General features: G+C 39.4%; 1 pseudogene; it reads right to left on the bottom strand.

Annotated features, from left to right (window-relative positions):
- Positions 1–22,079: 22,079 nt before the first annotated feature.
- LOC104094105 (7-deoxyloganetin glucosyltransferase-like) lies at positions 22,080–24,433 on the bottom strand (annotated as a pseudogene).
- Between the last annotated feature and the right edge of the window lie 2,120 nt (positions 24,434–26,553).

The following is a 26,553-nucleotide window of genomic DNA, read 5'->3' as shown; positions in this document are numbered from 1 at the left end:
GCACATTATATGTATGCTCATCACCACATCTCTGGTCTTAAAAGTTATTCATAATTAATTCCAGCATCATCAATTAATCTCATATTAACCACCACCTCATTTCGAATTTTCACAACATTGAAAACAGAAAGTGAGGCATGAAGACCTTATGATTACTTACTCGTACTAATGAGTCACATTTAACGTCACTTGGGCACTCATCTCATAGGCTAAAACTCAATGTTTACAACACGAAAATGGTTGAATATGCACAGAAAATATTCAAGAATTATCAAATAGGCCTAACATGCATGAGTCCCATTAATATTATTGTACAAATTAAATTTCAGACAGGGAGAATTTTAAACTCATAAATATTTCACCATAAGGACCTCGTCCTTATATAACTTCCACCGCCGCTTTTAGTACAGTTTAAATATTTCACATCATATAAAAATGCGAGGATCTCATTCTCAACTCCAAATCACGAGTATTTTGCACATTGTGCCAACTGAAATTTCAATTTCCTTTCTTCTTCTTTTCAATATATTTCATAAACAGTTTTCACAACACATAATGAACCCTTGTACCGGTAGGGCATATAATTCATAAAAATTGGATTCAATTATTCCAAAATACATTAAACCCATTGTAATGAATAATAAAAAAATACTTTTGGACTTATAGCCCTCAATGGTGTACAAAAATAAATGATAGACACAGGCTCACATCTTCAAATCTCCTAACAGGGACAAACATATAAGTGGGTCACAAAAAAATTACGAAGCTCACCCATAAGCGGAGCATAATAGGAGGTCTCACCTCAATATTTAGAACCGAATCAAATTAAAGGAAAATATCCTTTTATAACAGAATCAGGATCATACCTGTAACGACACCATCTGGTGTATCGGCCTCAGCCAAATCATATCGATTGTATCAACGAGTCGGGCCTCCACCTATTAGGTGCCCACTACCCGCCTGTCCTCCACCTCTAACTAACTGTGCACATGGAGTATTAACTGGAATAAAGCTCGTAGCTTAAGTGCTCTGATGAAATCCACCCCTCCCAAGTCTGGGACAATTTCTCATGATGTGCCTAGTATCACCACATTCATAACAACCCCTATGAGGTTGCGGTTGTTGGTACTGAGTTTGTACCGAATAACTGGAATAACCATCTGTGTCGGTTGTGCATCGTAAGAACTTACTGGAGCACTCCGAGTAATCTGATGTGCGGACTAAGCTGCCTGACTGCTCGAGCCTCCACTATAATGGGTCCTAGCTGAAGAGTAAAATCCACTTAACCCTCCAGATATTCGAGACCTCTTGGTCTCCTTAGACTCCATTTCCTCGCTTAAAACACCCTCAATCTTTCTCGTAATCTCCACTACTTGTTGAAATGGAGTATCAGTTTGCAATTCTTGAGCCATGCATATTTTAATATCATAATCGATCCCCTCAATGAATATGCGGACCTGCTCTCTGATTGTAGGAACCAAGATCGGTGCATGACGAGCTAACTCACTGAACCTGATAGCATATTCTGACATTGTCGTAGTACGCTGACGCAACCGTTCAAACTCTGCACGCCACACATCTCGGAGAGACTGGGGAACAAACTCTTTCAAGAACATTTCCGAAAATTGAGCCCAAATTGGTGGTGTTGCATCGGCTGGACTACCTTCTTCATAGATTTTCCACCACCGATACATTGTGCCTGACAGTTGAAATGTAGTAAAGGCAACTCTTCTCACTTCCACAATACCCATGGTGCGGAGAATACGGTGATAATTTTCTAGATATCCTTGGGCATCTTCTATGGTTGTGCCACTGAAAGTAGGTGGACTATATCTCTTAAACCTTTCAAGCCTCTTTTGTTCTTCTTCTGATGCCTCTGGACTGACCTCAGGCCGAACTGGAATAACAAGTTGTACTGGTATTGCACCCGGAACCTGACCAATGTGAACTTGCTTCTCTGGAGTTGTTGTGATGACCCAAAATGTCATCTTTAAATTTAATAAGTAATTTTGTGTTCTAAGACCTCAAAAAGTACTATTTATCATTTCTCGACTTACGTGTGTAGTCCGTAAAAGTTTTCGGAAAGTTTTTATATGAAAATTGGAATAAAATAAGAAATAGAGCCATAAAACTCAACTGAGTTGACTTTGGTCAACATTTTGAGCACACGGACCCGAATCAGTATTTTGACAGTTCTGGTTGCTCCGTATCATTATTTGGGACTTGGGAGTATGCCCGGAATTTAATTTGGAGGTCCCTAGCTCAAGTTATGACCATTTAACGGAAACTAGTAATTTAAAGGCTACAGATTTCCAAGTTTGACCACGGGGTTGACTTTTTGATATCGGAGCCAAAATCCAATTCTGTAAATTTGAATAGCTCAGTTATGTCATTTAGGACTTGTGTGCCAAATTTGAGGTCATTCCGGATTCATTTAATATGTTTTGGCACGAGATTTGCAAATGGAAAAGTTTAAAACTCAAAGTTTGAATCGGGGTGTGAATTATAATTTCAGCATTGTTTGGCGTGATTTTTGATCCCGAGTAAGTCCGTATTGTGTTATGGGACCTGTTGGTATATTCGGACGGGGTCCCAAGTACCCCGAGTGTGACTCGAATCGAAATCGGAACAAGAATTGGACTTAAGCAAAATTTAAAATTTTGCCTTATGTTGTAATCGCACCTGCGGATTTTTGACCGCAGGTGCGAGCTCGCAAAAGCGAGCCTTCCATCGTAGAAGCGGCCTAGGCAAGCTAGGCAAAGGTCCGCAGGTGGTGAAACTTGCACGCACCCGCTCGTTCACAGAAGCGGACTTGACAATCGCAGAAGCGGAAGGCAGTGCAGGTGCGCATTTGTCCTCCACATACGCGAGGCCTCGCTTGGCAACCCCATTTCGCAGATGCGAGATTTTTCTCGCATGTGCGAGCCCAGGAACCGCATGTGCGGAAATACCTGCGCAGAGTATATATCGAAGAGTCTGATATTTTTACTCATTTTAGTCATTTTGAGTTCGGTTAAGGCGAAGTTTTGAGAGGTTTTTTACGACTTTGAATTGGATAAGTGTTCTATAAGCAAAAGTGATTATATTTCATGAATCCATGTCTATATTCATCATTTATCTCGGATTTAGATTGAAGAAATTGGAATTTTTATAAAATCTTCCAAAAACGTAAAATCTAGATTTGAAGGTCCATTTGACATCGGAATTGGATAATTTTTGTATGGTTGGACTCGTCTCGGAATGAGTGTTCGGATTTCGTAAGTTTTTCCGAGATTTGAGACATGTGCCCCACTGTCGATTTTTAAAAAGAATTTCGGATTTTAATCCGTAAATTAGTAAATTCTTATGGAATTAATTCTTGCAATTTGTATTGAATATATTGAATTGTTTATGACTAGATTTGTCGATTTCGGACACTAATTCGTGAGGCAAGGGTATATTGGAAACTTAAAATTTGATTTCGAAACGAGGTAAGTGTCGTGGTTAACCTTGATTTGAGGGAATAGTACCCTTAAACTATTTATTATGTGAAATGCATGTGATTGACGTATAGGCGAGGTGACTAGTGTCTATACGGCGTACTATAGACTTGCTCATATTTCAGCTACTCAGAGGAGACTTGAGGTATAACTGCACGACGTTCACAGTTCTGAAGTCCCCGTCTACTTTACTTTAGTTGTGTGTTTATTTCCAGACAACTTTATTTTATTCATGCCCTTATTTGTATTATTGTAGAAGCTCGTGCACTTGTGACACCAATTCTGGGATGGTATTTAGACAATGTTGTTCTTATGGATTATTCACTATATTTCATACCTTACTTTCACATTTGTTCCTTTGTTATTAATAATTTAAAAATTATTTTTAAATGGATAATATTATTCTAACGTTGGCTTACCTAGCAAATAAAATATTATGCACCATCACGGTCCGAATATGGGAATTTCGGATCATGACAGTTGGTATCAGAGCACTAGGTTACATAGGTCTCACGAGTCACGAGCAAGCTTAGTAGAGTCTGAAGGATCAGTACGGAGACATCTGTATTTATCTCTGAGAGGATAATATCACTTCTTTCTTATTCTGTCGTGCGAATTTATTCTATCATCGATGATTGAACCATTCTACTCTTATTCTTTCGCAAAAGGTGAGAACACGTAATACCTCTACCGATGGACATGGACCAGAGCCCCCGGTGGCAACTATGGCCAAGGGTAGAGGTCGAGGCCGAGGTCATGCTAGAGGCAGAGGCAGAGGCAGAGGCAGAGGTAGAGCTCAGTCCAGAGCTCGAGCAGCTGCACCTGTTATAGAACCTCAGGTGGATCTTCAGGGGGAAGTTCCAATTCAGAATGTACCAGTTGGACCAGTTTAGGTCCCGGAAGGATTCATAGCCACTCCAGTGCTTCATGACGCTCTAGTCCGGTTGGTGAGTCTTATGGAGGGTGTGGCCCATAATGGTACATTTCCAGTGGTGCCAGTCGTCTCACAGGTTGGGGGAGGATCATAAACTCCCACTACTCCCGCTCCGGATAAAATGGCTCCCCAGAATCAGGCTCCAGCAGCCCCGCCAGTTGGGGTAGTTCAGCTAGTTGTTATGGCACAGACCAGTGATAGGCCCGCTATGTCTTTCGAGGCCTTATTCAGACTGGATACGTTTACTAAGATCTTTCTAGTTCACTTTAGTGGTACACCTTCTGAGGACCCACAGGATTATCTTGAACGCTTTCACGAGGTGCTACGGAACATGGGTATAGTTAAGACCAATGGGGTTGATTTTGCTGTATTTCAGATGACGGGTTCCGCCAAGAATTGGTGGAGAGATTATACATTGACCCGACCAGTCGGATCGCCTGCACTTACCTGGGAGTAGTTCTCTCAGCTATTTCTGGAGAAGTTCCTCACTATCACACCGAGAGAGGAATTTCGCAAGCAATTTGACCTTCTACAGCACGACAGTATGACTGTTACTCAGTATAAGTCCCGTTTTGTGGATTTGGCCCGTCATGCTCTCCTTTTACTACCTACAGAGGGAGAGAGAGTGAGGAGGTTTATTGAGGGACTCACTCACCCTATCAGGCTTCAGATGGCCAAGGAGACCGGAAGTGAAATTTCTTTTCAGGCGTCTGCTAATGTCGCGAGGAGGATCGAGATGGTTTTTGCACAAGAGAGAGGACATAGGTCTGGTTAGAGGCTTCGTCAGTTCGGTGGTGCCTCGTCTGGAGGAAGGGGTAATATTGGTAGGGGTCATCCTCCCAGACCATTTCATTCAGCACTTCATGCATCTCTCGGTGCTTCGGGGAGTCACTGTCCTATTATGCCTTACTATGTGCAACCAGCATTTAGTGTACATTCAGCTCTTATCAGTGCACCACCACTCCAAAGTTACTACAGTGGTTATCCGGCCCATCTGGGTCAGCTTCAGCTTCAGCAGCCACGGCATCAGGATGGGTGTTATGAGTGCGGGAACATTGGTCACATCAGGAGGTATTGCCCTAGATTGGCGAGTAACAGATCTCGCCAGGATTCTCGTGCCATTATACCGAAACTGGTTGCTTTACTGCCTGCTCAGCTAACTAGAGGTAGGGGTCAAGCAGCTAGAGGTGGAGGGCAGGCCATTAGAGGTGGAGGTTAGACCGTTAGAGGTGGAGGTCAGCCAGTTAGAGGCCGTCCTAGGGACGTAGTTTAGAGTGGTGGGGCTCAGCCCCGATTTTATGCTTTTCCAGCTATGCCCGAGACCGAGTCATCTGATGCTGTGATCACATGTATTATTCCAGTTTTCCATAGAGATGCTTCAGTTCTATTTGATCCAGGATCTACTTATTCTTAAGTGTCCTCCTATTTTTCTTCATATTTGGTTGTGCCTTGTGATTCTCTGAATGCTTCTGTGTGTGTATCTACACCGGTGGGAGACTCTGTTGTAGCAGATCATGTCTATCATTCGTTTGTGGTTACTATTGGTAGTCTTGAGACTAGTGTGGATCTTTTACTTCTTGATATGGTAGATTTTGATGTCATCTTGGGTATGGATTGGTTGTCACCTTATCATGCTATATTGGATTGTCATGCCAAGACAATGACTCTAGCCGTGCCGGGGTTACCTCAGTTAGAGTGGAAAGGAACTCCTGGTCATTCTGCCAGCAGGGTTATTTCTTATATGAAAGCTCGGTGTATGGTAAAGAAAGGATGTCTAGCCTATTTGGCTTATATTCGCGATCCCAATGCGGATGTTCCTTCTATGGACTCAGTACCAGCTGTTTGTGAATTTCCAGAAGTATTTCCTGCAGATTTGCCGGGGATGCCACCCGACAGAGATATTGACTTCTGTATTGATTTGGCTCCGGGCACTCAGCCCATTCCTATTCCACCATACTGTATGGCCCCGCCGGAGTTGAAAGAATTGAAAGAGAAATTACAAGACTTGCTTGATCAGGGATTTATTAGACCCACTATCTCGCCCTGGGGTGCACCAGTATTATTTGTAAAGAAGAAAGATGGCTCGATGCGGATGTGTATAGATTATCAGCAGTTGAACAAGGCCACTATCAAAAACAAATATCCGCTGCCAAAAATTAATGACCTATTTGATCAACTTCAGGGTGCCAAGGTATTTTCGGAGATTGATTTGAGGCCTAGTTACCATCAGTTGAAGATTAGGGCATATGATCTCCCTAAGACAGCTTTTCGGACTCGGTATGGGCATTACGAATTCTTAGTGATGTCATTTGGGTTGACAACTGCCACAGCAGCATTTATGGATTTGATGAATCGGGTGTTCAAGCCCTATTTGGATTCTTTTGTGGTTGTATTCATTGATGATATCTTGATTTACTCCAGCAGTCGAGAGGAACATGAACATCATCTTTGGAGTGTGCTTCAGACTTTGAAGAATAATCAGTTATATGCCAAATTTTCAAAATGTGAGTTTTGGTTAGACTCAGTTTCCTTTTAGGGGCATGTTGTATCGGCAGAAGGCATAAAGGTGAATCCTAAGAAGATTGAGATTGTTCAGAATTGGCCTAGACTTACTTCAGTTATAGAGATTCGGAGTTTCCTGGGTTTAGCAGGTTATTATCGTCGATTCGTGGAAGGGTTTTCATCTATAACAAGCACATTGACCAGACTAACCCAGAAGGGTGTCCCGTTCAGATGGTCAGACGAGTGTGAGTTTAGCTTTCAAAAGCTCAAGACTGCTTTGACCACGATGCCAGTGTTGGTATTACCCACAGGTTCAGGATCGTATACAGTATATTGTGATGTATCTCACATTGGGCTTGGTGTAATATTAATACAAGATGGCAGGGTGATTGCATATGCATCGCGACAGTTGAAGGTTCACGAGAAGAATTATCATGTTCATGACTTAGAACTGGAAGCCATTGTTCATGCACTGAAGATTTTGTGGCATTACCTCTTCGGTATCTCGTGTGAGGTATTTACTGATCATCGTAGCCTTCAGTACTTGTTCAAACAAAAAGATCTTAATTCGTGCCAGAGAAGATGGTTAGAGTTGTTGAAAAACTATGATATCATCATTTTGTATCATCCCGGGAAGGCCAATATGGTGGCCGATGCTTTGAGTAGAAAGGCTGTGAGTATGGGCAGTCTTGCGTATATTCAGGTTGGTGAGAGGCCATTAGCTACAGATGTTCAGACTTTGGATAATCAGTTCGTGAAGTTAGATGTTTCAGAACCCAGTCAGGTTCTAGCTTGCACAGTCGCTCGGTCTTCTTTATATGAGCGCATCAGAGAGAGGCAGTATGATGATCCTCATTTACTTGTCCTTAAGAACACAGTGCGGAACGATGATGCCAAACAGGTTGTTGTGGGGGAAGATGGAGTTCTGCGAATGCAGGGTCGTATTTGTGTGCCTAATGTGGATGGGCTTCGTGAATTAATTCTTGAAGAGGCACACAGTTCTAGGTATTCTATTCATCCAGGTACCGCCAAAATGTATCAAGATTTGCGGAAACATTATTGGTGGAGGAGAATGAAAAAGGATATAGTTGCATATGTAGCTCGGTGTCTGAATTGTCAGCAAGTTAAGTACGAGCATCAGAGACCTGGCGGTTTGCTTCAGAAGTTAGAAATTCCTGAATGAAAATGGGAGCGTATCACTATGGATTTTGTTGTTGGACTCCCACAGATTCAGAGAAAATTTGACACAGTTTGGGTCATTGTGGACAAGTTAACCAAATCAGCACATTTCATTCCAGTGGCAGTTACCTATTCTTCAGAAAGGTTAGCTGAAATTTACATTCGTGAGATTGTCCGCCTTCACGGTGTACCCGTGTCTTTTATTTCAGATTGAGGTACGCAGTTTACCTCACATTTCTGGAGGGTTGTACAGCGTGAGTTAGGCACGTAGGTGGAGTTAAGTACAACATTTCATCCACAGACAGACGGACAGTCAGAGCGCACTATTCAGATATTGGAAGATATGCTTCGCGCTTGTGTTATAGAATTTGGAGGTTCTTAGGATCATTTCTTGCCACTTGCGGAGTTTGCTTATAATTATAACTACCAGTCGAGCATTCAGATGGCTCCATATGAGGCATTATACGGAAGGCGATGCCGATCGCCAGTTAGTTGGTTTGAACCAGGAGAGGCTTGATTGTTGGGTACCGATTTAGTACAGGATGCCTTTGATAAGGTCAAGATTATTCAGGATCGACTTCGCACAGCTCATTCTAGGCAAAAGAGTTATGCCGACCATAAAGTTCATGATATTGCATTCATGGTTGGAGAAAGAATATTACTCCGGGTTTCACCTATGAAAGGTGTAATGAGGTTCGGAAAGAAGGGCAAGTTGAGCCCTAAGTATATCGGACCCTTTGAAATTCTTGAAAGGGTGGGTGAAGTAGCGTACATGCTTGCATTACCACCTAGTTTATCAACGGTTCATCCGATGTTTCATGTGTCTATGCTCCGAAAATATCATGGTGATCCGTCGCATGTGTTAGATTTCAGCTCAGTACAATTGGACAAAGATTTGACTTACGAGGAGGAGCCGGTGGCTATTCTAGCCCGGCAGGTCCGACAGTTGAGATGTAAGAGTTATCCTTCAGTTCGAGTGCAATGGAGAGGTCAGCCAGTAGAGGCATCTACCTGGGAGTCTGAGTCGAACATGCGGAGTAAATATCCACACTTATTCACCAACTCAGGTACTTTTTCTAACTACGTTCGATGACGAACGTTTGTTTTTGAGGTGGAGAATGTGATGACCCAAAATATCATCTTTAAATTTCATAAGTAATTATGTATTCTAAGACCTCGAAAAGCACTATTTATCAATCCTCGACTTGCGTGCGCAATCCGTAAAATTTTTTGAAAAGTTTTTATGTGAAAAATAGATTAAAATGTGAAATAGAGCCTTAAAACTAAACTGAGTTGACTTTGGTCAACATTTTGAGCACAAACGAACCTGGATCAATGTTTTGACAGTTCCGATAGCTCTGTGTTGTTATTTGGGACTTGGGCGTATGCCCGGAATTTAATTTGGAGGTCCCTAGCTCAAGTTATGACCATTTAACGGAAACTAGTAATTTAAAGGATAAAGATTTCCATGTTTGACTTTGGGATTGACTTTTTGATATCGGAGCCGGAATCTGATTCTGGAAATTTGAATAGCTCCATTATGTCATTTAGGACTTGTTTTGGCATGAGATTTGCAAATGAAAAGGTTTAAAACTCAAAGTTCGAATCGGGGTGTGAATTGTAATTTCAGCGTTGTTTGGCATGATTTTTGACCTCGAGTAAGTCCGTATTTTTTTACGGGACCTGTTGGTATATTCGGACGGGGTCCCAAGTACCCCGAGTATGACTCGAATCTAAATCGGAATAAGAATTGGACTTAAGCAAAATCTAAAATTTTGCCTTCTGTTGTAATCGCACCTGCGGATTTTTGACCGCAAGTGCGAGCTCGCAAAAGCGAGCCTTCCATCGCAGAAGCAGCCTGGGCAGGCTGGGAAAAGGTCCGTAGGTGCGAAAACTTGCACGCACCCGCGCATTCGCAAAAATGGACTTGACAATCGCAGAAGCGGAAGGCAGTGCAGGTGCGCATTTGTCCTCCACAGATGCGATGCCTCGCCTGGCAGCCCCATTTCGCAGATGCGAGATTTTTCTCGCATGTGCGAGCCCAGGCACCGCAGGTGCGGAAATGCCTGGGCAGAGTATATATCGAAGAGTCCGACATTTTTACTCATTTTAGTCATTTTGAGTTCGGTTAAGGCGTAGTTTTGAGAGGTTTTTCACGACATTGAATTGGGTAAGTGTTCTATAAGCAGAAGTGATTATATTTCATGAATCCATGTCTATATTCATCATTTATCTCGGATTTAGATGGAAGAAATTAGAATTTTTATAAAATCTTCCAAAAGCGTAAAATTTAGATCTGAAGGTCCATTTGACATCGGAATTGGATAATTTTTGCACGGTTGGACTTGTCTCGGAATGGGTGTTCGAATTTCATAAGTTTTCCGAGATTTGAGACGTGTGCCCCACTGTCGATTTTTAAAATGAATTTCGGATTTTAATCAGGAAATTAGTAAATTCATATGGAATTAATTCCTACAATTTGTATTGAATATATTGAATTGTTTATGACTAGATTTGAGGATTTTAGACACTAATTCGCGAGCCAAGGGTATATTGAAAACTTGAAATTTGATTTCGAAGCGAGGTAAGTGTCGTGGTTAACCTTGACTTGAGGAATAGAACCCTTAAACTATTTGTTACGTGAAATACATGTGAATGACGTATGGCGAGGTGACGAGTGTCTATACATCGTCAAATTAATTGTTTGCATAATTACTTGAAAAATCATAAATCGTTTTAAATCATGAATTAATTATTATAATGTTTCTCTCCTATTCTTCGTTAAATATTAATTCTTGAATTCCTGTATTAATTGTTACATGTTATTTGAAATATGTGTCTTAATTGTTATTTGACATTTAGCATATTAAATATTAAACTGTCTATTTTTTCCCTGATTTTCATAAAAATTTGCTATTTGTCATTGTTTGTTTCATAATTTAATCATAATTATTGTATGCTTGTTGTCTTATAATTTTATATTAATTGTTGCACTTATTGGGAAAATTTCTTCTATAAGAATTTGGTAAATGGATATATTGGAGGATCGGGTTGCACGCCGCATCAGACTTATTAAAGGTCAATATTTGGGGGATCGGATTGCACGCCGTAATAGACTGATTAAAAGTCAATATTCGGGGGATCGGATTGCACGCCGCAACAGACTGATTAAAAGTCAATAATTGGAGGATTGGATTGCACGCCGCAATAGACTTATTATAAAGTATATATATATATATATATATATATATATATATATATATATATATATATATATATATACTTGATTAAAAATATTTATATGAGAGGATTGAAAATGAATATATTGTGAAAGCGGGTTACACGCTGCAACAGAATTGAATGTGAATATATTGTGAGAGCGGGTTGCACGCTGCAACGGAAATTGATGAAAATGATAATTGGTTATGACTGCCGAGTTGGCTTCAATTATTATAAATGAGTTACCTGATTTATTTCTATTATTTGTTGTTGTTACTAATATTGTGTACATGTTAATGTAAGTGGACTGCCTTAGCCTCGTCACTATTTCGTCGAGGTTAGGCTCAACACTTACCAGTACATGTGATCGGTTGTACTGATACTACACTCTGCACTTCTTGCGGAGATTTCGGAGTTGGTCCCAACGACGTACCATAGACTTGCTCAGATTTCAGCTACTCAGAGGAGACTTGAGGTATAACTGCACGACGCCCGCAGTTCTGAAGTCCCCGTCTACTTTACTTTAGTTGTGTGTTTATTTTCAGACAACTTTATTTTATTCAGGCCCTTATTTGTATTATTATAGAAGCACGTGCACTTGTGACACCAATTCTGGGATGGTATTTAGACACCGTTGTTCTTATGGATTATTCACTATATTTCAGACCTTACTTCCGCATTTGTTCCTTTGTTATTACTTTTGTTATTAGACTCTGGTGTAAAGAGATACTAGTTTTCCTTCTATAGCTTGTGACTTACGATGTTCCAGGTTTTGGGATTTACTGTGTATTTTGAACAGTTAGTTGTTTAATTCATGTTTTTATTTCATTATTCCGCAAATGTTAGGATTACTTAGTCATAAAGACTAGGTTCCGTCACGACGCCATACGGAGGGGAAATTGGGTCGTGACAATGAATCAACAAGAACGACGAATATAGAAAAGGAAAAATGCACAGCATCACCCTTCGTGCTTTTACTCTCCATCTCACCATAAAATCAATAAAAATGGCACGACATCACCCTTCATGCATTAACTATCATATCGTGGCACGACATCACCCTTCGTGCATTAACACTCACAATATGGCATGACATCACCCTTCATGCATTAACACTCACAATATGGCACGGCATCACCCTTCGTGCATTAACACTCACAATATGGCACGGCATCACCCTTCGTGCTTTTACACTCACAATATGGAACGGCATCACCCTTCGTGCATTAACACTTACAATATGGCACGGCATCACCCTTCGTGCATTAACACTCACAATATGGCACGACATCACCCTTCGTGCGTTTATACTCACAATATGGTACGGCATCACCTTCCGTGCATTAACACTCACAATATGGCACGACATAACCCTTCGTGCATTAACACTCTCCCTTACCATAATGCAATGAATAAATAACAAAACAGAGATAGTATAACAAGTACAAACTTTACTTCAACATTTGGTTCCACAATATCAATCTCAACTTTGAAATAAAAACTCAATTATCACCAGAAATCTGTAAACATGATAAGAACGATCAATTTAACAACACTAGTATAAATTGACCCCGGGCCCTCTTGGTCAAAACCCGAGGTTTGGACCAAAATCTATTTACCCATTCACCCCCGAGCCCGAATATATAAATGGTTTTGGAATCCAACCTCAAATTGAAGTCTAAATCCCCAATTTTCCGAAATCCCTAGTTTCTACCCAAACCCCTAATTCTACCATCAAAATTCTAGATTTTAGGTTGATAATTCATGAAATGTAATGGGTAATTGAAAGAAAATAGTTTAGAATAACTTACCAACACTTTGGGGAAGAAATGACTCTTGGAAAATCGCCTCTCACCATTTGGTTTTTGAGAAAAATGAATTTTTTTGGCTAAATCCCTTGTTTGGATTCTTTTAAGTGTTGGGCGTCAGTGTGCATCGCGTTCGCGAAGCCACTGTCACATTCGCGAAGAGCATTGGCTGCCAAGCTTTCGCGTTCGCGAGACCTGACTCGCGTTCGTGATGGTTACCCCCCGTGGCCTATCTGAAACTCACCCGAGCCCTCATGGCTCCAAACCAAACATGCACACAATTCTAAAAACATCATACGAACTTGCTCGCGCAATCAAATAGCCAAAATAACACCTAGAACTAAAGAAATACAACTCGTTCCATACTTTTCAAATTTGAGAGACAGAGATGATGTTTTAACTTCAATACCACACAAGAGGGGCAGGCGAGGAGTGATTTGTGTGGTGTCCAATTTTTTGCTTACACTGATTATGGAAGGACTTGGTTCTTCTAAGTGTTCCTTAACCTACTATTGCTGAAATAATAATTGCGGAAAGTAAAGAACACAAGTATTTTACGTGGAAAACACCTGGCTCAAAAGGTGAAAACATCATGACCTACTTCCTAGTAGAATTTTCCCAAACTCTTCCACTAAATCAGTGAGCCAAAAACAGCATTTCCAAAACACTTTTGTAAACCTAGGATTAACTCTAATCCCGTTGTGACAAACATCCTCTAACTGTTGCGACAACTTCAAGTTAACTCTAACTTGAATAATCTGAGTACCTATTACAATTGCCTCTAGATAAAGATGAAATGTACAATATGAAAACACCTACTACAATTGAACTAGAATAAAAGACAGACACTTGGAGCTGGTTCTTCTATCTGGTTCATGTAGCTTCAGGTTTGCACACTTGAATCACACACGAATTTCTTGCAAAATGCCTTGCTATTTTGCTCTCAATTCATGTTTAACTTCTATTTTTCTGCATCCCTGTAGAATAAGAACATCTTGCGATTTATAGAGTTAGTAGAGTAGAAAATAACTAGAATTCTAATGCTACTCTTCCTTGGTGGAAGAGTTCTAGTTGATTTCAACTTCTAACTCCTCCCTTATCTTGGATAGTGTTCTATTTGAGTAAGTAGTCCTTCTCCTTCTCAATTATGTAGCCTTTTCGATCCAAAGATATCAATTATAGCAAATTAAGCTTATATCCTTCACGTGCATCCCACATACTCGAATCTGCCCGTGTCTATACACACAAGGGATGGAACTGGTTCATGCCCGAGCCACTGGGCTACTTCAAATGCAATCATGGGTTAATCATCATAGATCAAACTAAGAATTTTAACCATCAAAGAAATATAAACAAATAGTTAGAGAAAAAGACAGTGAATTTCATTGATGATTGATAAGATTCTACCACAAAGCATAAGAAGAAATAAAAACACTGGAAACATGAGCAAAAGAAACAAAAAAATCCTGAACTGGGTCACTGGTTGATCTACACTGGGCTAGGAGGCTTAAGGCTGGGAAGAACTAGGTGCTTGGTTTTTGGCTTGGAGGAGGTTTAGCATATTCTGAAGAATGCCATCATTCTTCTCATTTTCTCTTGCCAGCTTAGTTCTGAGAGCATCTCTCTCAGTCTCCACCTCTGCCAACCTCTTCTTCAGCCTCTCAATCTCAGCATCCTTAGTCCCACTTTCTTGTTTGCCCTAGCAGTGTCACGGGTTTTAGCCTTTGAACTTCCTTTCTTATTTGGATTATAACTCTCAGTCACTCTTTTCAGTAGGTCTACGAGGGTTTCTTGTTCAGATGAAACAGGTTCATCTCTATTTTTCCCAAGTTGAACTAGCCCTTCAGCAATTTCGCCAGACCCACTTTCCCCTGTTTTCTTTAAACTTTCCTCTACTCCAGCAGATTTTTCTCCCCAAACAACCATTGCATATGTGTCTTTGGTTAAACTGAAAGGAGTGGGTGAAGAATCAACCACTCTTTTACCCTTTTCCCTCACAGCACTCCTAACTCCCTTGCTCTATTTTTCTTGTCCCTTTTTATTTTTACCACCAACTTTTCCAGACTCTGTAGTTTCAACACCTACCAGCACAAACCTATTCTCCAAATTTGTAGCAACTTCAAAAACAATTCCAGGAGTAACTATAAGGCCAGAAGATACTTATTCAGTTTCAGAAGAAACAATTTCTTCCCCTTCAGTAGCAGATTTAAATGATTCATCAGATTTTTGGTGTTCTTCTTCCCCCTCAAGAAGTGGTTTCTTGTGGTAGTGATGAAAGGTTTTCAGGAATATTAGCCATTTATGTGCTTGGGTATGGAAGAAAAGAGAGTTGGATTATGTTTGGAAGATGAGGGAAGATGGAGAGTATTTTGACGGCTTGAAAGAGATAAAGTGAAGAAAGCAATAATGCTGATCAATTTAAATGAGAGGTAATTAATGGGTAACGATAGCTTTTCAGACTTTTAGAAGTCTAATCAAACTGAATTTTAGTTTTGAAAAGACGGTGGAGTCTATCCCTAGTATCTAGATACTTCAATTAGGTTGGGACTCTTTTTAACAGAACTAGTTCACTTGTAATGGATAAGTCCAAACGGAGTTTGGAATTAGGTAGCATTCTGATCGTGATCCAAATATTATTATTTCAAATTATGCAGAGTGTAGAAAACATACCGAGTAATCTTGATGAACCAGGTTCTTCACTGAGATTCTCTTGTGTAAGTCTAAATTTGTCAAAATAGAGAAAATATCATTAGAGATTAATGAGTCATTTTAACACATGGTACAAGAGTATACTATTGAAAGTATGAGAATGAGCAAAAATTAATCTAATTATATACACAATTTCCAGATTTTCTAACCATTATTTTTCATTTTGTTTTCATTGTGAATTCTGAACTAGTCCTTTTAGGTGATCTTAATCATCCCTAATTCTAACTTGTTCCTTTCAAAGTGATCTCTACTTAGGGCTTTTGTGAAGATGTCAGCTATTTGCTTGCCAGTAGCACAAAATTCCACAGTGATCAAACCCTTTTCATAGTTATCCCTTAAAAAATGATGCCTAACATCTATGTGCTTAGTTCTCTTGTGATGAATCGGGTTCTTGGTCATACTAATTGCACTAGTGTTATCACAAAAAATGGGAATACAACCAACATCAATTCCAAAGTCCATTAGTTACTGTTTTATCCACAACAATTGAGCACAACATGAAGTAGCAACAACATACTCAGCTTCAGCAGTAGATAAGGCCATTGAATTCTGCTTTTTGGTAGCCCAAGATACAAGATATGAGCCAAGAAAGTGTGCCATACTTGAGGTTCTCTTTCTATCCACTAGAAAACCTGCATAATCAGTATCAACATATCCAACCTGAAATCTTACACAAAGGCCTACACTGAAAACAATGTCAGGTCTACTAGTAATGAGATACAACAATGAGCCAATCATTCCCCTATACAACTTCTGATCAACATATGAACCAGGTTCATCTATATCCAACTTTGTAGCTGTTGCAATAGGAGTGTCAATTTATTTGGAATCTTCCATTTTAAACCTTTTAAGAAACTCTTTTACATACTTCTGCTAATGGATCATAGTTCCATTTGAATTTTGTTTAATTTGTAAGCCTAAAAAGAAATTAATCTCACCCATCATGCTCATTTCAAATTCACTCCCCATTATTTTATCAAATTCTTTACTTAACTTATCAGCAATTGCTCCAAAGATTATATCATCAACATATATCTGAACTACTAAGAGATCTTTACCTTTTTCTTTCAAGAACAAAGTATTGTAAATTTTACCTTTCTTGTAGTCATGCTCAAGAAAAAACTTTGATAATCTTTCATACCATGCTCTTGGAGCCTGCTTGAGCCCATAAAGTGCTTTGTCAAGTTTGTACACATGATAAGGACTTTCCTTGCTTTCAAACCCTGGAGGTTGCTTGAAAAACACTTCTTCCTTTAGATAGCCATTGAGGAAGGCACTTTTGACATCCATCTGGTGAAGGGTAAATTCCATATAAGCAACAAAGGCTATGAGGAGTCTTATTGCTTCCAACCTTGCGACTGGAGCAAAGGTTTCATCATAGTTTATGCCCTCCTCTTGGCTATATCCTTGAATCACTAATCTTGCCTTGTTCCTTGTAATTGTTCCATCTTCATCAAGTTTGTTTCTGAAGACCCATTTTGTGCCAATTACTGATCTGTCTTTGGGTCTTGGTACCAGATGCCAAACTTAACTCCTTTCAAATTGGTTGAGTTCATCTTGCATTGCATTTACCCAGTCTGCATCCTGCAAAGCCTCAGCAACATTTTAGGTTCAATAAGAGATAAGAAGGCATCAAAAGCACAAAGATTTTTTAATGAAGATCTGATTTTGATTCCAGAGGTTGGATCAATGATTATTTTCTCAATGGGATGAGAACTTTGATACTTGTAAGATTTTACAACTAACTGGTTTCCCTTTGATATTCCTTCAAAGCTTTGTTGCTGTGGAACATGTTCATGGACAGGTTCCCTTGAGGTTTGAGAATCATTTCCTTTTTGTTTTATTCCCCCTGTCATGTTGCCTTGGGTTCCATCAGCTGTTCCATCACATGTTCCTTCCTCTAATGCATCTTCAGTCTGGGTTGTCGTTTCATTTGAATTTCTTACTAGCCTAGTTGCTTCATCATCTTGTTCCTGCCTCTTAGAAAGAATGTTAGCTTCATCAAAAACCATATGAACACTTTCTTCTACACATGTAGTTCTTTTGTTATAGACCATATAAGCTTTGCTATGTGAAGAATATTCCAAGAATATTCCCTCATCACTTCTGGGATCAAACTTACCTAGGGAGTCTTTACCATTATTGTGTACAAAACACTTGCATTTAAATGCCCTAAGATGTGATATGTTTGGTTTTCTCCCTTTAAGTAACTCATAAGGAGTCTTCTCTACAAGAAGTATGGTCATTCACCTATTTATGATGTAGCATGCATTATTTACAGCTTCTGCCCAGAAACTACGGGGAAGTTTACTAGAAAGAAGCATAGTCCTAGCCATATCTTCAAGTGTCCTATTCTTTCTTTCAACTACTCTATTTTGTTGTGGAGTCCTAGGAGCAGAAAAATTATGATATATGCCATGCTCATCACAAAATTCAGCAAATTTAGCATTTTCAAATTCAGTGCCATGATCAGACCTAATTGATGCAAGTTGATTACCTAGTTGTTTCTGAGTTTTTCTAACAATAGAAGTGAACATGTCAATTGCTTCATCTTTAGATGTTATAACCAATATACAAGTAAACCTAGAGTAATCATCAACAAGAACTATCACATATCTTTTACTACCTTTGCTTAATATTCTCATTGGACCACAGAGATCCATATGGACCAGTTCCATTGTCCTGGTGGTGCTTACCACTTTATTGCATTTAAAAAAGGATCTTACATGCTTCCCCCTTGCACAAGCCTCACAAACTTTGTCTTTCTTGAACTTGATGTTAGGCAACCCTATCACTAGGTCCTTGGAAACTAATTTGTTGACTTGACTTAGACTTGCATGCCCAAGTCTCCTGTGCCAAAGGAGGGATCATTGTCCAACACACTTAAGCAAGTGAGCTCATTTTCTGAAAGTGTAGACATATCCACAATATATATATTGTTCACTTTTTTTCACTACAAAACAATCTTGTCAATGGTAAGATTAATCACAAAATATTTGGTAGAGGTGAATGCTACCAAGTTACCTCTATCACATAGTTGTGATACACTGATTAGACTGTATTTTAAGCCATCTATCAAGTAGACATTCTCAATAGAGTGAGAATCAGTCTTAGCTACCTTTTCAACCCCAATGATCTCACCTTTCTTCCCATTTCTAAAGGAGACATTACCACATTTGAGGTCCTCAAGTGAAAGGACTTGCTTCATGTCATGTGCTTTGAGCAGCCACTATCCATGTACCATATTTGGTTGCTCTCCTTCACTTGGACCTGCAAAAGGAAATCAGGGTTTAGTCTTAGGAACCCAAACTAGTTTGGGTCCCTTTCTATAGGCAAAAGGATGAATCAGATTCTTTTTGGCCCAACTTGGTAGCCTATTCTTCCCTTGAACAAATTCTTTATTCTTTTGGCTTGCCTTTTCTTTTGCATTGCATTCACTTTTATAGTGACCTGTTTTACCACAGTGAGTACAAATCTTATTCTTAGGAAGTGTAAGGCTTGCTATTGGGATCCCATTAGGTGGCATATTCCCAAAGCCGAGTCCTCTTCTATTGCTACTATGATGTTCCTGTAGTCATGAAAGTGCATCGGAGGACCTGTTCCATTTACAAGTTCTGTCTAGTTCATGCTTGACTTTGCCTAGATCCTCTCTCAAAATTCTAACCTTCTCATCCTTCTTATATAATTCATCTTTTAGTTTACCAACATTTTCTTCTAGAGTGAGTTGTGTGCAATCAGTTGTCTACTTACTTGTTCCTAATTTCAGTTTTAGGTTTTCAAATCTAAGTTCTAGGACATTTGATTCAAATGCATGAACCTAGTTCTTTAATGCAGTATTTTCACTTATAGTCTCACTAACCCTAAGTTTTAAGTTCTTACACTTTGCTTTCAAAATCACGCATTCCTTAGACAACTATTCGTTTTCATTATTTACATCCTCATATTCATCAATGAAATCTAGAAGTAATTCAGATAGCCTTTCTTTAGACAAAAAATTAATATTGTCTTTGAAATGAATTACACTTACCTCAGATTCCTCATCAGATTCTCCAATGGCCATAAGTGCTTGTTTATCTCCATCTTCATCATCTGAGCTTTCTCCCCAAGCAGCAACCATAGCCTTTGTTGATCATTTGTTCTTCTTGGGTTGAACCTGTTTCTTCATTCAGCTCTTTCCTTATTCCATTCAATTTCCCATTGTGGGAAGTTCTTGATGTGGTGATCAGTCTTACCACACTTGTAGCATCCCTCATTGGTTTGCCTTTCAGGAGCCTTTGGTTTGATGTAGCTTCCACTTCTTGAAGGACCCTTTCCTCTCTTTAGGTACTTCTTGAAGTCCTTTGTTATCATAGCCATTTCATCATCTTCTAGATCATAACCTTCAGTGATTATGAGTGCCAGGCTCCTTTCCTTCTTGGGTACATCCATCTTAATAGTTTGCCTTCTAAGTTCATAAGCAGTGAGATTTCCAATTAGCTCATCCAACTTAAGAGTGGCAATGTTCTTTGATTCCTGAATAGTGCTAATTTTGCTCTCCCAAGTAACTAGCAGAACCCTTGTCAAAATCTTCTCAACTCTGTCTTCTTCAGAAATAATCCTTCAAAGAGACTTAAGTTCATTTGTCAGTGTGGTGAACCTTGTATACATCTCTTGTATGATTTCCCCTTCCTTCATGGTGAAATTCTCATATTGAGAATATAGTAGTGTTCCTCTAGACCTCTTAACTTGAGGTGTTCCTTCATGGTCCACTTGCAAAGTGTCCCAGAATTCTTTAGCAGTGGTGCAACTTTGGATTCTACTATATCTGGACCGAGTCCACAAACAAGCCATTTCTTGGCATTAGCATTCTTCTCCCATTTCCTCAAGTCGTCGGCAGTGCAGTCAGCTCTTGTCTTTTCCACCTCTTCTCCTTTGGCATATATCTTCATGGCAGCCAGTGGGCCATCTGTGATAATGCCCCATAGCTCATAGTCTTCTCCTATGATGTGATCTCTCATCCTGTTTTTCCACCAAAAGTAATAATGGTCGTTGAAAAGTGGTGGCCTAGCAGTGGATTGCCCTTCCCAGTTTTCAGGTGGTGCACTCATCTCAATCTTATCCTAAGGTGTTAGCCTCTTCAAGGATTACCCGCTCTGATACCAATTGATGTTTTAACTTCAATACCACACAAGAGAGAGGGGAGGGGTAATTTGTGTGGTGTCCAATTTTTCGCTTAAACTGATTATGGAAGGACCTGGTTCTTCTAAGTGTTCCTTAATCTACTATTGCTGAAATAGTAAATGCAAAAAGTAAAGAACACAAGTATTTTACGTGAAAAACACCTGGCTCAAAAGGTGAAAAATCTACGACCTACTTCCCAGTAGGATTTTTCCAAACTCTTACACTAAATCACTGAGCCAAAAAATGCATTTACAAAACACTTTTGTAAACCTACGATTAACTCTAATCCCGTTGTGGCAAACATCCTCTAACTGTTGCGACAACTTCAAGTTAACTCTAACTTGAATACTCTGAGTACCTATTACAATTGCCTCTAGATAAAGCTGAAAGGTACAATATGAAAATACCTACTACAATTGAACTAGAATAAAAGACAGACACTTGGAGCTGGTTCTTCTATTTGGTTCATGTAGCTTCAGGTTTGCACACTTGAATCACACACGAATTGCTGCAAAATGCCTTACTATTTTGCTCTCAATTCACATTTAACTTTTGCTTTTGTGCATCCCTGTAGAATGAAAATATATTGCAATTTATAGAGTTAGTAGAGTAGAAAATAACTAGAGTTCTAATGTTACTCTTCTTTGGTGGAAGAGATCTAATTGATTTCAACTTCTAACTCCTCCCTTATCTTGGATAGTGTTCTCTTTGAGTAAGAAGTCCTTCTCCTTCTCAATTATGCAACATTTTCGATCAAGAGATATCAATTATACAGAGTTAAGCTTATATCCTTCTCGTGCTTTTCACATACTCGAATCTGCCCGTGTCTATGCACACAAGGGATAGACCTGGTTCATGCCTGAGTATCCTTTGTCAATTTTCAAAACTAACCTTCACTTAGGCCAACAAGAGAAGAATCAGAAGTGAAGTTACTCATAAATTTGACTCATGTTTTACTTAGTTACCGTAGCCCTTATATTTACACTATGCAATTTACCCTTATTATTTGATTTATTTTCAAGTCACTGTCATAAACAATTACTATACCGTAGACGGACTAATGTACCGAAATGACTAGAAGTAAACGGCTTATGGAAGCTGATTAGCTGAAATCAGAAAAATAACTCCATTTGGGACATACAACATGATTTTAACATGTCAAGAAAGAAGAACCCTCGCGCAATAGCACATGGCTAACCAACTTGTCAAAATTCAAATAAGACGATCCATCTGGAGAAGAGATAGTTTCTTCTGTCAACTTCTTCCACTTCAATGCATTTTCTTTCATCTCTATACCTTTTTCTCCGATCATCAGCTCTTTAACAAGTTCTTCTATCACTTTCCTCTTCACATTGCTATCAATTTCCATTCCTACACCCAAGCAATTACAAATAAACCAACAATTTGTTTGTTGATCTGCAAAGAAAGGCCAACACAACATTGGCACACCAAATGATATACTTTCAAAAGTCGAATTCCATTTACAGTGCGTTAAAAATCCTCCTATTGACGGGTGACTTAAAACTTGTTCTTGAGGGCACCAACCATCTAGTAAACCTCTTTCCTTAGTCTCCCCGAGAAATTCAGGAGGCAAAATGACAGAATCACCCTTGACTATATCCGATCTAATAATCCACAAAAAATTCAATTTGGTATTAGCAAGTCCCCATGCAAACTCAACTAGCTGCTCGGGGGTCAATACAGTAATACTTCCAAAATTCACATATACAACTGAATTTGGTTTTTTAGTATTAAGCCATTGGAGACAGTGAGTATCTTCTTTCCATAGATTTGATCCAATTGATTTCAAATCTTCGTCTTGAGTTAAATTATTCAAGAAAGAGTGAAAGGGTCATGAGTATAAACCGCTGGGAACATGGTCGAAATAGGCTTCAGAACATCAATTTCTAGTGCATCGAAAGTGTTCAAAATGAGTGCTGAGGCTTTAGGAATTTTGTCCAAGATTTCTTCCATTATAAATTTGATTACCATATAGCTAGGTTCGTCGACTGTGGCTCTAATGAAGCTTGGCAGATTTTTAAGACGGATACCTTCCATGCCTGGTATCCAATCTATAGTGGTGTCTAAATGGCCGCTGGTCAAATAACTATGATCTGAAATTAAACCAATAAAAAGAAACTGTAACTAATTTCCATATTGAAAAAAACTGGAAAAGAAAAACTACAATTATCTTCCAGATATTTATAGCTGGATAGCTAAAGAATAAAGTTTCATTTCAAAAAGAACTGGAAAAGACTATTAGACTAACGTAATAGTTAGTACAAAAAGTTCAAATGGTGTGACTAATTGTCATTGAATTGTACTCCAATTAAGTTCGTATTTCCACAAAACATTGAAAATATGAAACTAGCCCTCGTAAACATAAGGAAAATATCCACATGGGTTCTCCAAATTGTTGAAGGAATTAAAAAGGAAAAAAAAAAATAGAAGTTGTACAAGGGATGATATGAAGTACTAATATTTCAGAGTATTTAGCTTTTATGCACTGCTCAGTAGAAAAAGATTTTATCCTATCAGCTAATGGTGTAAATAGGTTAGTTGGTTCGGATTTTTTAATTACCAAACCAAACTAATGGTGTCGGATTTTTAAATCTATAAACCAGTCAAACCAACAAAGTCGGGTTTTTTAATCTCGGGTTTTTCAATCACGATTTTCGGGTTTGACTCAGATTATCGATTTGGTACGGTTTATCGGTTTTCTTTGTACACCCCTACAATTAGATATGTAAACGAAAACTACGTGTAACTATCCATAAAAAATGAAATTATTTAAACGAAAACTACGTGTAACTATCCATAAAAAATGAAACTATTTAAAGCATTCTAATTTTGCTTTCATACCTTTTAGTGGACAATAACCTTCTTCCACAAGTTTAGGATACTGTAAGAAAGCCCATAAGGCACAACCGCTAGCAGTCCAAAAGGCAACATTAGGAATACCTAATTCCTTAGAAACTTCATGAGTGAAGCTCATGCCAGCATCAGAAACTATGCAACTAACAGGAGGAAAATTCAAGGAATTATTTAGTCTCGTGACAAGTTTTCTGAAAGGGGCCAAACACAACTTCTTACACGATTCACACAAAGATGGAACATCTTGTGTGGCGTCCTCGTTAGAGGGAGGGAGTCCATCAGGGATGGACTCGAAATGAAAGGAAGGTAGGCCAGAGAGGGCACTGGGACCCCGGGATTTGAGCAATCGCCGGTGGTTGAACTCAGTGTTAACGAAACTGATATGAAAGCCTCGGAGATGGAGAAGTTTGGCCAATTTGAGCATAGGGTTGATATGGCCTTGTGCTGGAAATGGAATGCATACTGCGTGAGGCTTGGACATGGATTGCTCTATCTGGTTGATAGTACCCATTTTTCCAGAAAATGTGAATGTTAGGATAGGTTTATTGTGGTTTGTGGGTTCAAGCGTGCTTGTTCACTTATATAGAACAGCCAATACACTCGGTTGCGTATAAAAAATATTAAGTAACTACTCCTATCATGTTAAGTAGTACAGTAAAAGTTAACTACAGTAGATTGTTCAAAGGCAGCATAGGTATGTGACTTGAAAAAGATTATAATCTTTACATCTATCTAAGCTTGTTTGGTAGAGTTTCCTTTATCCGTTTTGGTGGGAGATAGCAAACACTCCGTACAATAGTCGAGATACATGCAAGTTGGCACAAGTGCACCACCATTGAAAGAAAGTTACATGTCACAAGTTGGCACAAGTGCACCACCATTGAAAGCTTTCAACTAATCAAAGCTTAACTTCCGATCAGATCCGGATTGCACTGCTCGTGTATGAATCTATAAATCAATTTTTGCTTTTACATTTTCCATAATATTAAGCAAGATATATTAAAAAAAAAAAAAGGAGCTATTATGTAATCATTTGAGTGCATACCTGGTGATTTTATTTTTAAGTCGTGATTGTGCAGAAAAGAGTCAACTTCGTACAATTATTTTTTTAGTTATAATCACTTTGGCGGCATCAGCATTTTTTTTTCTTTTTCTGGAGCATCATTTCTTTACCAATGCACAACGTTAACAAACAAAAGAGTAAATATATTATATTGTATACGGGTAAACCGAGGCTAATGAACACCCCGATTTTCCAGCCAGGCAAACGAAGCAAGGACATGACTGCAAGGAATCGGAATCGAAGCCAGGAGCCTCTCGTATCAAGGCCCGAGCAAAACACCTTCTCTCGGAGCCATCGAGACCACGCTCCCCGGGTCCGGTTCGAGTTCCAAGACCTAGGAGAGCATTATTAAACGACCATGCACGATTAACAAATGGTCGTGATATCCGTGTCCAACCGGATATCACGGCGTGAATCTCGGCCCGTATCGACATCAGATCAGTGATTAGCGAAAAGGAAGATTTTTACCTTTCTTAAAATTGTGCCTAGGGTAAAACTCTCCTACTATATAAAGGGCAAGCGGATTATTCAATAGACACACTGTAACACGCACATCAAGGTAATGTACATTTATTTTCTCTACTTCTAAAGGTCATTCAATGTTCTTAATTTTGTTCATAATTCTTCATAAGTGTTTGGCTTTGAACCGAAGGCAGGCTAACTGTTAGGCTATCTTTAACCTGTTCATCCAACGTTATTAATCGCTTGTATTGAATTAGTCCACATATCCTTAAACCCCCGTATAAATTCAATTGTTATCCATTTTTAAGGGTAAACAGTTTGGCACCCACCGTGGGGCTAAGGATAATAATGGTAATTTGATACAAATTTCCATAATACACTCTGTTTTACGCTTGTTCTTTGAGATTTTAATTTCAGGTCAACCTAAAAAGGTCAAACTCTCAGTCTACTCATTTGAACATTGACGCCGAATCTTGCCATCACAGCGAAAACAACAATATGGTGCCTAGCAACAAGGTACCCCCTGCCGATCCCAATGGAGCCCCAGTTGCAAACCCAGTTGACGCCAACTCGCATGTGGCCAATGACGTTAACCTGCCAACCAACCCTGAGAAAAGTGTTCACGGAGGTGCCCGACCTACGACTCAAGGTACGCCCGAAGGTAAAGGCGAAAGAATCAATATGCGGGTGATCTTCGAAATGTTATAGACCTAACAAGCGGCGATAGCACAACTGCAAAATCAAAGCCTCGCCCCTAGCAGAGTTGAGCCTGAACCATCCTAGCAAAGCACCCGAAGGAGTGATCACGCCACAGAAAGGCCGGGTGAAGTTGAGCCCTGGGCCAACCCCAAAATAATTAAAGATGCTTGAGGAACTGACAAAGCGGGTGGAATCGAGGGATAAGAAAATTGAGGCCAACGACAAAAAAGTGGAGACCTATAACTCCAGAGTCGATCAAATCCCAGGAGCACCCCCGATATTGAAAGGCTTGGATTTAAAGAAATTTGTCCAAAAGCTTTCCCTCCGAGTGCGGCACCAAAGGCAATCCCGAAGACGTTCCCCATGCCCGAAATCTGAAGTATAATGAAACCACATACCCAAATGAGCACGTGACCTCCTACGTGTGCCATCAAGGGAAATGACCAAGAAGATGACGAAATCGAG

The sequence above is a fragment of the Nicotiana tomentosiformis genome, unplaced genomic scaffold (genome assembly GCF_000390325.3).
Source record: "Nicotiana tomentosiformis unplaced genomic scaffold, ASM39032v3 Un00097, whole genome shotgun sequence".
Classification (NCBI taxonomy): Eukaryota; Viridiplantae; Streptophyta; class Magnoliopsida; order Solanales; family Solanaceae; genus Nicotiana; species Nicotiana tomentosiformis.
Note: the sequence above shows the minus strand (reverse complement) of the source record. Positions and strands in the feature narration are given on the sequence as shown.